Raw genomic sequence first — 12,805 nt, forward strand, 5'->3', positions numbered from 1 at the left:
ACTGTTCCACAAAATAGAAACAGAAGGGACACTAACCAATTCCTTCTATGAAGCCACAATTAAACTTATACCTGAACCACAAAAAATTCCCAACAAAGAAAGAGAACTTCAGACAAAGTTCTCTTATGAATATCAACAAAAATACTCAATAAAATTCTCATAAATCAAGTCCAAAAACACTTCAAAATAATTATCCATCATGACCAAGTAGGCTTTATCCCAGGAATGCAGAGATGGTTCAATATATGGAAATCAATCAAAGTAATTGTCTATATAAACAAACTCAAAGAAAAAAAACACATGATCTTCTCATTAGATGCTGAGAAAGCTTTTGACAAATTTCAAAACCCCTTCTTGTTAAAATCTTGGAGTGATTGGTGATTCAAGGCCCATATGTAAACATAGTAAAAAGCAATATATATTAAACCGGTAGCTGACATTAAAATAAATGGAGAGAAACTTGAAGAAATCCCATTAAAATCAGGCTGCCCATTTTCTCTCTATTTATTCAATATAGTACTCAAAGTCCAAGACATAAAAATCAGAAAATAAACGGATGCCAAAAAGATTCAAGTGTGTGACTCTAACCAAGCAAGTGAAAGATCTGTATGACAAGATTTCAAGTCTCTGAAGAAAGAAATGGAAGAAGGTCTCAGAAGATGGAAAGACCTCCCATGTTTATGGATTGGCAGGATTAATATAGCAAAAAAATGGCCATTTTGCCAAAAGCAATCTACAGATTCAATGCAATCTCCATCAAAATTCCAACTTAATTCTTCATAGAGTTAGAAAGAGCAATTTGGAAATTCATTTAGAATAGCAAAAACCCAGGATAGCAAAACTATCCTAAATAATAATTTTAAAAAAGCCTGGGGAAATCACCATATAGTGATAAAAACTGTATGATATTGGTACAGAAGCAGGCAGGTAGATCAATGGAATAGAATTGAAAACCCATAAATGGACCCACACACCTATGATCACCTGATATATTTGTCAAAGTGGTTAAAACCATTCAGTGGAGAAAAAAGGCATTTTCAACAAATGGTGCTGGTTCAACTGGAGCTAAGCATGTAGAACAATGCAAATTGATCCACTACTATTACCCTGTACAAAGCTCAAATCCATGTGGATCATGGACCTCCACATAAAACCAAGTATACTCAAAGAAATAGAATAAAAATTGGGGAAGAGCATCAAAACATGGGCAGTGGGAAAAACTTCCTGAACAAAACACCAATGACTTATGTTCTGAGATCAAGAATCAATAAATGGAACCTCATAAATTGCAAAGCTTCTGTAAGGCAAAGGTCAGTGTCATTAGGTCAAAATGACAACCAACAGATTGGGGAAAGATCTTTACCAATCCTACATTTGATAGAGGGCAAATATCCCATATATACTAAGAACTGAAAAAGTTAGAAATCAGAGTATCAAATAACGCTGTTAAAAATGGAGTATAGCGAGACCCCGTGAGAGAGAGACCCAACCGCCTGGTCAGGTGGGCACTCCTGAGGCTGCAGAGCAGAAGAGACCACCAACACTGCTCACCCCTGCCCACATCCCTGGCCCAAGAGGAAACTGTATAAGGCCTCTGGGCTCCCGTGGGGGAGGGCCCAGGAGGGGCAGGACCCCTGCCTGAGACACCGCGGAACCAGAAGGAAACAGACCGGATAAACAGTTCTCTGCACCCAAATCCCGTGGGAGGGAGAGCTAAACCTTCAGAGAGGCAGACAAGCCTGGGAAACCAGAAAAGACTGCTCTCTGCACACACATCTCGGACGCCAGAGGAAAAAGCCAAAGACCATCTGGAACCCTGGTGCACTGAAGCTCCCAGAAGGGGCGGCACAGGTCTTCCTGGTTGCTGCCGCTGCAGAGAGGCCGTGGGCAGCACCCCACGAGCGAACTTGAGCCTCGGGACCACAGGTAAGACCAACTTTTCTGCTGCAAGAAAGCTGCCTGGTGAACTCAAGACACAGGCCCACAGGAACAGCTGAAGACCTGTAGAGAGGAAAAACTACACGCCCGAAAGCAGAACACTCTGTCCCCATAACTGACTGAAAGAGAGGAAAACAGATCTACAGCACTCCTGACACACAGGCTTATAGGACACTCTAGCCACTGTCAGAAATAGCAGAACAAAGTAACACTAGACATAATCTGATGGCGAGAGGCAAGCGCAGGAACCCAAGCAACAGAAACCAAGACTACATGGCACCATCGGAGCCCAATTCTCCCATCAAAACAAACATGGAATATCCAAACACACCAGAAAAGCAAGATCTAGTTTCAAAATCATTTTTGATCATGATGCTGGAGGACTTCAAGAAAGACGTGAAGAACTCCCTTAGAGAACAAGTAGAAGCCTACAGAGAGGAATCACAAAAATGCCTGAAAGAATTCCAGGAAAACATAAATAAAGAAGTAGAAGCCCATAGAGAGGAGACACAAAAATCCCTGAAAGAATTCCAGGAAAACATAAATAAACAAGTAGAAGCCCATAGAGAGGAGACACAAAAATCCCTGAAAGAATTCCAGGAAAACACAATCAAACAGTTGAAGGAATTAAAAATGGAAATAGAAGCAATCAAGACAGAACACATAGAAACAACCCTGGATATAGAAAAACAAAAGAAGAGACAAGGAGCTGTAGATACAAGCTTCACCAACAGAATACAAGAGATGGAAGAGAGAATCTCAGGAGCAGAAGATTCCATAGAAATCATTGACTCAACTGTCAAAGATAATGTAAAGTGGAAAAAGCTACTGGTCCAAAACATACAGGAAATCCAGGACTCAATGAGAAGATCAAACCTAAGGATAATAGGTATAGAAGAGAGTGAAGACTCCCAGCTCAAAGGACCAGTAAATATCTTCAACAAAATCATAGAAGAAAACTTCCCTAACCTAAAAAAAGAGATACCCATAGACATACAAGAAGCCTACAGAACTCCAAATAGATTGGACCAGAAAAGAAACACCACCCGTCACATAATTGTCAAAACACCAAACGCACAAAATAAAGAAAGAATATTAAAAGCAGTAAGGGAAAAAGGTCAAGTAACATATAAAGGCAGACCTATCAGAATCACACCAGACTTCTCGCCAGAAACTATGAAGGCCAGAAGATCCTGGATTGATGTCATACAGACCCTAAGAGAACACAAATGCCAGCCCAGGTTACTGTATCCAGCAAAACTCTCAATTAACATTGATGGAGAAACCAAGATATTTCATGACAAAACCAAATTTACACAATATCTTTCTACAAATCCAGCACTACAAAGGATAATAAATGGTAAAGCCCAACATAAGGAGGCAAGCTATACCCTAGAAGAAGCAAGAAACTAATCGTCTTGGCAACAAAACAAAGAGAATGAAAGCACACAGACATAACCTCACATCCAAATATGAATATAACGGGAAGCAATAATCACTATTCCTTAATATCTCTCAATATCAATGGCCTCAACTCCCCAATAAAAAGACATAGATTAACAAACTGGATACGCAACGAGGACCCTGCATTCTGCTGCCTACAGGAAACACACCTCAGAGACAAAGACAGACACTACCTCAGAGTGAAAGCCTGGAAAACAATTTTCCAAGCAAATGGTCAGAAGAAGCAAGCTGGAGTAGCCATTCTAATACCAAATAAAATCAATTTCCAACTAAAAGTCATCAAAAAAGATAAGGAAGGACACTTCATATTCATCAAAGGAAAAATCCACCAAGATGAACTCTCAATCCTAAATATCTATGCCCCAAATACAAGGGCACCTACATACGTAAAAGAAACCTTACTAAAGCTCAAAACACACATTGCACCTCACACAATAATAGTGGGAGATTTCAACACCCCACTCACATCAATGGACAGATCATGGAAACAGAAATTAAACAGTGATGTAGACAGACTAAGAGAAGTCATGAGCCAAATGGACTTAACAGATATTTATAGCACATTCTATCCTAAAGCAAAAGGATATACCTTCTTCTCAGCTCCTCATGGTACTTTCTCCAAAATTGACCATATAATTGGTCAAAAAACGGGCCTCAACAGGTACAGAAAGAGAGAAATAATCCCATGCCTGCTATCGGACCACCACGGCCTAAAACTGGTCTTCAATAACAATAAGGGAAGAATGCCCACATATACGTGGAAATTGAACAATGCTCTACTCAATGATAACCTGGTCAAGGAAGAAATAAAGAAAGAAATTAAAAACTTTTTAGAATTTAATGAAAATGAAGGTACAACATACCCAAACTTATGGGACACAATGAAAGCTGTGCTAAGAGGAAAACTCATAGCGCTGAGTGCCTGCAGAAAGAAACAGGAAAGAGCATATGTCAGCAGCTTGACAGCACACCTAAAAGCTCTAGAACAAAAAGAAGCAAATTCACCCAGGAGGAGTAGAAGTCAGAAAATAATCAAACTCAGAGCGGAAATCAACCAAGTAGAAACAAAAAGGACCATAGAAAGAATCAACAGAACCAAAAGTTGGTTCTTTGAGAAAATCACCAAGATAGATAAACCCTTAGCCAGACTAACGAGAGGACACAGAGAGTGCATCCAAATTAACAAAATCAGAAATGAAAAGGGAGACATAACTACAGATTCAGAGGAAATTCAAAAAATCATCAGATCTTACTATAAAAGCCTATATTCAACAAAACGTGCAAATCTGCAGGAAATGGACAATTTCCTAGACAGATACCAGGTATCAAAGTTAAATCAGGAACAGATAAACCAGTTAAACAACCCCATAACTCCTAAGGAAATAGAAGCAGTCATTAAAGGTCTCCCAACCAAAAAGAGCCCAGGTCCAAACGGGTTTAGTGCAGAATTCTATCAAACCTTCTTGGAAGACCTCATACCAATATTATCCAAACTATTCCACAAAATTGAAACAGATGGAGCCCTACCGAATTCCTTCTACGAAGCCACAATTACTCTTATACCTAAACCACACAAAGACACAACAAAGAAAGAGAACTTCAGACCAATTTCCCTTATGAATATTGACGCAAAAATACTCAATAAAATTCTGGCAAACCGAATTCAAGAGCACATCAAAACAATCATCCACCATGATCAAGTAGGCTTCATCCCAGGCATGCAGGGATGGTTTAATATACGGAAAACCATCAACGTGATCCATTATATAAACAAACTGAAAGAACAGAACCACATGATCATTTCATTAGATGCTGAGAAAGCATTTGACAAAATTCAACACCCCTTCATGATAAAAGTCCTGGAAAGAATAGGAATTCAAGGCCCATACCTAAACATAGTAAAAGCCATATACAGCAAACCAGTTGCTAACATTAAACTAAATGGAGAGAAACTTGAAGCAATCCCACTAAATCAGGGACTAGACAAGGCTGCCCACTCTCTCCCTACTTATTCAATATAGTTCTTGAAGTTCTAGCCAGAGCAATCAGACAACAAAAGGAGATCAAAGGGATACAGATCGGAAAAGAAGAGGTCAAAATATCACTATTTGCAGATGACATGATAGTATATTTAAGTGATCCCAAAAGTTCCACCAGAGAACTACTAAAGCTGATAAACAACTTCAGCAAAGTGGCTGGGTATAAAATTAACTCAAATAAATCAGTTGCCTTCCTCTATACAAAAGAGAAACAAGCCGAGAAAGAAACTAGGGAAAGGACACCCTTCATAATAGACCCAAATAATATAAAGTACCTCGGTGTGACTTTAACCAAGCAAGTAAAAGATCTGTACAATAAGAACTTCAAGACACTGAGGAAAGAAATTGAAGAAGACCTCAGAAGATGGAAAGATCTCCCATGCTCATGGATTGGCAGGATTAATATAGTAAAAATGGCCATTTTACCAAAAGCAATCTACAGATTCAATGCAATCCCCATCAAAATACCAATCCAATTCTTCAAAGAGTTAGACAGAACAATTTGCAAATTCATCTGGAATAACAAAAAACCCAGGATAGCTAAAGCTATCCTCAACAATAAAAGGACTTCAGGGGGAATCACTATCCCTGAACTCAAGCAGTATTACAGAGCAATAGTGATAAAAACTGCATGGTATTGGTACAGAGACAGACAGATAGACCAATGGAATAGAATTGAAGACCCAGAAATGAACCCACACACCTGTGGTCACTTGATTTTTGACAAAGGAGCCAAAACCATCCAATGGAAAAAAGATAGCATTTTCAGCAAATGGTGCTGGTTCAACTGGAGGGCAACATGTAGAAGAATGCAGATCGATCCATGCTTATCACCCTGTACAAAGCTTAAGTCCAAGTGGATCAAGGACCTCCACATCAAACCAGACACACTCAAACTAATAGAAGAAAAACTAGGGAAGCATCTGGAACACATGGGCACTGGAAAAAATTTCCTGAACAAAACACCAATGGCTTATGCTCTAAGATCAAGAATCGACAAATGGGATCTCATAAAACTGCAAAGCTTCTGTAAGGCAAAGGACACTGTGGTTAGGACAAAACGGCAACCAACAGATTGGGAAAAGATCTTTACCAATCCTACAACAGATAGAGGCCTTATATCCAAAATATACAAAGAACTCAAGAAGTTAGACCGCAGGGAAACAAATAACCCTATTAAAAAATGGGGTTCAGAGCTAAACAAAGAATTCACAGCTGAGGAATGCCGAATGGCTGAGAAACACCTAAAGAAATGTTCAACATCTTTAGTCATAAGGGAAATACAAATCAAAACAACCCTGAGATTTCACCTCACACCAGTGCGACTGGCTAAGATCAAAAACTCAGGTGACAGCAGATGCTGGCGAGGATGTGGAGAAAGAGGAACACTCCTCCATTGTTGGTGGGATTGCAGACTGGTAAAACCATTCTGGAAATCAGTCTGGAGGTTCCTCAGAAAATTGGACATTGAACTGCCTGAGGATCCAGCTATACCTCTCTTGGGCATATACCCAAAAGATGCCTCAACATATAAAAGAGACACGTGCTCCACTATGTTCATCGCAGCCTTATTTATAATAGCCAGAAAATGGAAAGAACCCAGATGCCCTTCAACAGAGGAATGGATACAGAAAATGTGGTACATCTACACAATGGAATATTACTCAGCTATCAAAAACAACGAGTTTATGAAATTCGTAGGCAAATGGTTGGAACTGGAAAATATCATCCTGAGTGAGCTAACCCAATCACAGAAAGACATACATGGTATGCACTCATTGATAAGTGGCTATTAGCCCAAATGCTTGAATTACCCTAGATCCCTAGAACAAACGAAACTCAAGACGGATGATCAACATGTGAATGCTTCACTCCTTCTTTAAATGAGGAAAAAGAATACCCTTGGCAGGGAAGGGAGAGGCAAAGATTAAAACAGAGACTGAAGGAACACTCATTCAGAGCCTGCCCCACATGTGGCCCATACATATACAGCCACCCAATTAGACAAGATGGATGAAGCAAAGAAGTGCAGACCGACAGGAGCCGGATGTAGATCGCTCCTGAGAGACACAGCCAGAATACAGCAAATACAGAGGCGAATGCCAGCAGCAAACCACTGAACTGAGAACAGGTCCCCTATTGAAGGAATCAGAGAAAGAACTGGAAGAGCTTGAAGGGGCTCGAGACCCCAAAAGTACAACAATGCCAAGCAACCAGAGCTTCCAGGGACTAAGCCACTACCTAAAGACTATACATGGACTGACCCTGGACTCTGACCCCATAGGTAGCAATGAATATCCTAGTAAGAGCACCAGTGGGAGGGGAAGCCCTGGGTCCTGCTAAGACTGAACCCCCAGTGAACTAGTCTATGGGGGGAGGGGGCAATGGGGGGAGGGTTGGGAGGGGAACACCCATAAGGAAGGGGAGGGGGGAGGGGGATGTTTGCCCGGAAACCGGGAAAGGGAATAACACTCGAAATGTATATAAGAAATACTCAAGTTAATAAAAAAAAAAAAGAAATACTCAAGTTTTTAAAAAAAATGGAGTATAGCGCTAAACAAAGAATTCTCAGCTGAGGAATATCAATTGTCTGAGAAGGACCTAAAGAAATGTTCAACACCCTCAATCATCAGGGAAATACTAGTCAAAATAACCCTGAGATTCCACCTCACACCAGTCAGAATGGCTACGATAGAATAGTCAGGTGACAATAGATATTGGCAAGGTTGTGGAGAAAGTGGAACACTCCTCCGTTGTTGGTGGGATTGCAAGCTAGTACAATTATGCTGGAAATCAATCTTGAGGTTCCTCAGTAAACTTGACATAGTACTACATGAGAGCCCAGCTACACTACTGGGCATATACCCAAAAGTTGCTCCAACATATAACAAGGACACGTGCTCCACTATGTTCATAGCAGCCTTATTTACAATAGCCAGAAGCTGGAAAGAACCCTGGTGAACAGAGGAATGGATACAGAAAATATGGTGTTTCTACACAGTGGTGTTTCTACACAGTGAAATACTACTCTGCTATTAAAAACAATGACTTCATGAAAGTCGTAGGCAAATGGATGGAACTAGAATATATCATACTGAGTGAGCCCATATACCTACAGCCAGCAAAACCAGACAATATTGCTGATAGCAAGAAGTCCTGCTTTCAGGAGCCTGATAGAGCTGTCTTCTGAGAGGCACTGCCAGAGCATGACAAATACAGGGGTGAATGTTAGTAGCCAATCATTGAACTGAGAACTGGGTCCCCATTGGAAGAGTTAGAGAAAGGATTGAAGGAGCTGAAGGGGCTTGTAAACCCATAAGAACAATCATACCATACCAACCAGAGCTCCCAGGGCCTAAACCATCATCCAAAGAGTACACATGGACAGACCCTTGTCTTCAGCTGCATATGTAGCAAAGGATGGCCTTATTGGGCACCAATGGGTGGAGAAGCCCTTAGTACTGCCAAGGCTGGATGCCTCCCCTAATGTATGGGAATGTCAGGGTGGGGAGGGGGAAGGTATGGGTGGTTGGGTGGGGGAACACCCTTATTGAAGATTGGGGGAGGAGGAATGGGATAAGGGGTTTGTGTACAGAAAGTGGGAAAGAGGATAACATTTGAAGTGTAAATAAAAAAGAAACAAAAAAAGAACAAGTCAGGACTTTCTAGAGGAATAGAAGCAATGAATAGACACACACACTATATATATATACACACACATATATATATATATGATCACTTTACTCACATATATTGACAGACACATAAGAATTTAGTAGACTTCTTTATACAATACAGTTGAAATAGTAACAGCAGTGGTTTGTACCCAAGAGTCTGAGAAGTAAGGAATTGCTCATTTCGTGAAGCTGAATACCTCAGATGTCCCTGTCTGCTACAAAAAGTAACTAAAATACCACAGGCTTCAGTCCACAGTGGAATTATGAAAATGCTAAAAAGACCATGTAAGCAAAAGTTCCTTGTTCTTTATCTTTATCTGGGCTGCTAGGAGAAAGTATCTCCCATATTTATTATGGGTTATCCCACATTGATTAAGGTAGTGAAAACAATTCCTCATTTGAGATCTTTGCTCAGAGGAGTCTAAACTGTAGCAATTTGACATTTAGAACCAATGATCACAATTCACCCCTTGACAACCTGACACATGAGCACATCACGTAAATGTTATAATGTCCTAGACTGAGACATGAAAGATAGCTTAGGTGTTAATATCAATTGCTGCTTTTTCAAAGACCTAGATTCAGTTTCCTGAACCAATTAAGTGGCTCACAACTATCTGTAGTGCAGTTCCAGCAGATTCATAATAATCTTCTGGCCTATGTGGGTATCAGACACAAGGATGGTAGACAAATACACGTGTAAGCAAATGTCCATACATACAAAATAAAAAGTGCTATTAACCTTTAATCTTTGTTTCACGAATCTAGTGTTTATGTTGTAATATAACATACAGCCAACTTTAAATTGTCCTCCATATTCTTAAAAATTCCAATTCTTTAAAAGTCTTAAATCAGTAGACTGTAAGACACTATAAATATCAAAACCAGATTACATATTTCCAATGTATTATGAAACAAAGCATTTTTATTTCCAAAGAGACTATCAAGGCAAATAATTAATTAGCATAAAACAAAATCAAGCACATCAGAGAACCCACCAAAAATTTCAATTCTAATAACCACCATATGGAGCTTGCAATGTAATAGTATATCCTTCGAAGAACATGGGTAGTAAATTACCTTGAGGAATGATTAGCCCTTTAACCTAAATATAATAATATGGATTTACAACACATAAGAGTCGATGTTACCTCAATCAGTGTTATGAATAAGCAAATAGAGGAATTAAAATACACATACCTATGTAGTGTGTGCACAAGCATGTTCCTAACAAATGGAACAAAAATATTCATTCCAGTTAGAAACCCAACTCCTGTAACAGATGACATGACTGTAGCTTGTATATAATACCTATTTTCCTCTATTACCCATTCTGTATTTTCTCCACTGTTACCATGCACATTAGCTGGTCTTGGTACCTTAGCTGACAGGGTGATTCATCCATGTCTTCACTCATGAAGGGTCTAGGCCTTTTATCTTCTGCCTGGGTTAGGTTGTGGTTATTTCCCTATGACCATAGTCCTAGTCTATAGTTACACTAAGAGGTGCCCTAAAGCATCTCCTTCATTCTTGATAGAATCTTCCTTTTCTCCACTCTGGAGATGCAGTCCAATTTCTCTCTAGTAATCTCAATACAGCATTCCTTTTAAACACTGTTTCCCCTTTTTAACATGTTGAGTAGATAGTATCAGAATCCAAGACCAGCAGAAATTCTTAGCTTCCAATTCAATGGAATATGTGTTGTACCTGCTGTCGGCTGTACTCTGTCCTCTGTAATCAAAACTTCTAGGTAAGTACAATGCAAAATCATAGGAACAGAAAGAAAACATTTCATTCGGGTTCATTAAGGGCACAAGTAAGAGTAGTAGTTCACTTATGAATCACTTAATGCTTGGACCTGTGAACCCTGACTACAGATGATTCAATATATAGTTCAGGAGAACCCTGCTACAGCCCTTCAGGTAATTGCTACTTAATTGTTACTTTAGCTATGCCTTTGTACTCCACATTTCTATCAAGTAGCTGCTTCAAGACTATGAGGAACACAATATGATCAATAAATTCTATGAGGGTGAGCCTACTGCCATATTTCCTTACCTGTGAAATGAGCTCCCTGGTCAGAAGCAGTGGAAAGGCATGATGATGCATAAAGGATCCTATAAGTCATGGATGGTAATTTTAGAAGACACATTATGTGTAGAAAAGGCAAGTACATAAAAAGTGTAAGTTTCTATTCCAGCAATGACAAACTGTCTTTTCCAAAACGAAAGTGGTCTAATTTAGTCAACCTGCCTCCAGATCACTGACTGGTCATTACAGAAAATGATGTCACCTAAAGGGGTTCAGATTTGACTGACACACAGCAGCAGTTGTAGCTAATTCAGTTTTTATAAGTGGAAGTCCATGTTGATGAACCAGCACATAACCTCCTCCTCTGCCGCCACAACCACTTTGTTCATTGTCCCATTGGCAAATGGCAGGGATGAGAGAGAGTGGCTGCCTATAAAAGATTAATATCTACCTGATTATTAAACTCTTCTTCTTCTGAAGTCATTGTTTTCTGGATATTTATAGAACTTTCTTCATGTCTTTGGCCCATTTGAAGAGATCTGTCCGCATCCTGGCAATTTGTAGGTATTCAGTGCCTGTTGAATTATAAGCAGAAGCAAAAGGAAATAGTGTTAGCCATGGGGACCCAGTTCCTACAGCCACTAAGCCTCAGGCAGATGATACCATAAACAATAAAACAGAATTAATTTTTTCCTACCTGTCACCTACTTTTGGGAAAAATTTGAAGCACATTTCAACATAATGGAAATCACCTTTGTCAGGTGATTGTGTTAGATAAGAGCAGTAGGGAGCAGGAACATGAAAGACTAGGTAGGAACTCTTGCGTTGGTAGATGACAGTCATCGAAATCAAGCCTAAACAGTGAAGGTAAATCTGAACAGTGTAAACAATAGAAAACAAAACCCAAACTTCAAAGGGGCTGACTAGGTGTCATCAGCAGTGAGCAAGGAACTGAGGAAGGCAGTGTCAGGAGGGGAGTTACTCAGCTGCCCAAGTGTCCCAGCGATGGAGAAGGGAAGTAAATGAGAAAGGGTTGGGTGAATTTTAGCTGCTCTAGTAAAATCACATTGGAACAACTGACTTGGCCGTAGCAAACATGGGGCATACTGAGATTATATCAGATCTATGTAATTTGGTCCAGGATAAGAAGATATTCTGGGAAAATACACAGTAAACAATGATCTTCAGTTAAGAGGTCCTAAGTAAAGAATATAGCTTGCTCTTTGCAGACACAACAGGGTTGCCAGAATTAATTTGAACGTTAGATGAAATGTGAGCATCACGGGAAAGCCTTCGATGAGGAGAAGAGGGAAATAAATTAAGAACTAAATTTCAGGGAATTGAAAAAAATTTTGAGATGTAGCAGGCTAGCTCAAAGTTCGAATGGACTTTTCCACAAGTCTGAAACAGACACCGAAATTCCTACCATTTCCTAGTGGGGAGGGTAACATAGGGAGCATGTACAGCTTGCTGACATAGTACTGGGAAGTGAAAAAATGAAGCAGGAGGCAAGGTCTCAGAGCGCTGAGCCTTGGTTATATCACACATATCCTCCACAGATGGCGATCTGCACCTAGAATGAGGGTTGGAATATATTTGAGAACACAGTATCTCTTTGAACCAAATTTTTAAAGGTTTATGATAAGTTCATTTAAA

Source organism: Rattus norvegicus, chromosome 3, assembly GCF_021556685.1.
Source record: "Rattus norvegicus strain SHRSP/BbbUtx chromosome 3, alternate assembly SHRSP_T2T, whole genome shotgun sequence".
Classification (NCBI taxonomy): Eukaryota; Metazoa; Chordata; class Mammalia; order Rodentia; family Muridae; genus Rattus; species Rattus norvegicus.